At 42.2% G+C, this 2,401-nt stretch overlaps 1 non-coding gene across 1 annotated transcript; it reads right to left on the bottom strand.

The window, feature by feature from the left end:
* Positions 1-205: 205 nt before the first annotated feature.
* Positions 206-313, bottom strand: LOC148573376 (small nucleolar RNA R71). The gene has a single exon (XR_015906880.1). It is a non-coding gene; the product is annotated as a small nucleolar RNA R71 (small nucleolar RNA).
* Positions 314-2,401: the final 2,088 nt, after the last annotated feature.

The following is a 2,401-nucleotide window of genomic DNA, read 5'->3' as shown; positions in this document are numbered from 1 at the left end:
GTTCTTAGCTGAATTCTTGCAAATCTGTGACACTGTCAAGACTAATGGGGTTGATCCCGAGGTCTACAAGCTTATGCTTTTTTCCTTTGCTGTAAAAGACAGAGCTAGAACATGGTTAGATTCACAACCTAAAGAAAGCCTGAACTCTTGGGAAAAGCTAGTAAATGCCTTCTTGGCAAAGTTCTTTCCACCTCAAAAATTGAGCAAGCTTAGAGTGGAAGTCCAAACCTTCAGACAGAAGGAAGGTGAATCCCTCTATGAAGCATGGGAAAGATACAAGCAATTGATCAGAAGGTGTCCTTCTGACATGCTTTCAGAATGGAGCATCATAGGTATCTTCTATGATGGTCTGTCTGAACTGTCCAAAATGTCATTGGACAGCTCTGCTGGAGGATCTCTTCATCTGAAGAAGACGCCTGCAGAAGCTCAGGAACTCATTGAAATGGTTTCAAATAACCAATTCATGTACACCTCTGAAAGGAATCCTGTGAATAATGGGACAAATCAGAAGAAAGGAGTTCTTGAGATTGATACTCTGAATGCCATACTGGCTCAGAACAAAATATTGACTCAACAAGTCAATATGATTTCTCAGAGTCTGTCTGGAATGCAAGCAGCAACAGGCAGTACCAAAGAAGCTTCATTTGAAGAAGAAGCTTATGATCCTGAGAACCCAGCAATGGAAGAGGTGAATTACATGGGAGATTCCTATGGAAACACTTACAATCCTTCATGGAGAAATCATCCAAATCTCTCATGGAAAGACCAACAGAGGCCTCAACAAGGCTTCAATAACAATAATGGTGGAAAAAATAGGTTTAGCAATAGCAAGCCTTTTCCATCATCTTCTTAGCAACAGACAGAGAATTCTAAGCAAAGCCACTCTGACTTAGCAATTGTAGTCTCTGATCTAATTAAAACCACTCAAAGTTTTATGACTGAAACAAGGTCCTCCATTAGAAATTTGAAGGCACAAGTAGGTCAGCTGAGTAAGAAAGTTACTGAACTCCATCCTAGTACTTTTCCAAGCAATACAGAAGAGAATCTAAAATGAGAGTGCAAGGCCATCAACATGACCCACACGGCCAAACTTGGAGAGGAGGAAGAGGCAGCTATCTCCACTGAGGAAGACCTCACTGGACGTCCACTGGCCTCCAAGGAGTTCCCTCATGAGGAACCATGGGAATCTGAGGCTCACACTGAGACCATAAAGATTCCATTGAATTTACTTCTGCCATTCATGAACTCTGATGAGTATTCTTCCTCTGAAGAGGATGAATATGTTACTGAAGAGCAAGTTGCTAAGTACCTTGGGGCAATCATGAAGCTAAACGCCAAGTTATTTGGTAATAAGACTTAGGAGAATGAACCTCCATTGCTCACTAAAGAACTGGATGACTTAACTAGGCAGAAATTACCTCTGAAGAGACAAGATCCTGAAAAGTTCTCAATACCTTGTACCATAGGCACCATGACCGTTGAGAAGGCTCTGTGTGACCTAGGGTCAAGCATAAACCTCATGCCTCTCTCTGTAATGGAGAAGCTAGGGATCATTGAGGTACAAGCTATAAGAATCTCACTGGAGATGGCAGACAATTCAAAGAAACAGGCTTATAGACTTGTAGAGGATGTCTTGGTAAAGGTTGAAGACCAGTACATCCCTGCTGATTTCATAATCCTAGACACTGGGAAATGTATAGATGAATCCATCATCCTGGGTAGACCCTTCCTTGCCACAGGAAAAGCTGTGATTGATGTAGACAGAGGAGAATTAGTCCTTCAAGTGAATGAGGACTCCTTTGTGTTTAAGGCTCAAGGATCTCCCTCTGTAACCATGGAGAGGAAGCATGAAAAGCTTCTCTCAATACAGAGTCAAACAAAATCCCCACATTCAAACTCTAAGTTTGGTGTTGGGAGGCCACAACCAAATTCTAAGTTTGGTGTTGAGAGGCCATCATCATGCTCTGAGTATCTGTGAGGCTCCATGAGAGCCCACTGTCAAGCTACTGACATTAAAGAAGTGCTTGTTGGGAGGCAACCTAATTTTATTTATTCTCCATTGTTATTTTATGTTTTCTGTAGGTTGATGATCATGTGAAGTCACAAAAATAATTGAAAAAGAAAAAACAGAAGGAAAAACAGTATTAAAAATAGAACACCCTAGAGGAAAAACTTACTGGCGTTTAAACACCAGTAAGGGTAGCAGAATGGGCGTTAAACGCCCAGTCTGGCACCATTCTGGGCGTTTAACGCCAGAAATGGGCACCAGACTGGTGTTTAACGCCAGAAAAGGGCAAGAAGCTGGACTTAAACACCAGAAATGGGCAGTAGCCCGGCGTTTAACGCCAAGATTGGCAGAAAGGGGCATTTTTGCACGCCACTAGGTGCAGGGATGAGATAT

The sequence above is a fragment of the Arachis ipaensis genome, chromosome B2 (assembly GCF_059453495.1).
Source record: "Arachis ipaensis isolate K30076 ecotype BB chromosome B2, ASM5945349v1, whole genome shotgun sequence".
Taxonomy (NCBI): Eukaryota; Viridiplantae; Streptophyta; class Magnoliopsida; order Fabales; family Fabaceae; genus Arachis; species Arachis ipaensis.
Note: the sequence above shows the minus strand (reverse complement) of the source record. Positions and strands in the feature narration are given on the sequence as shown.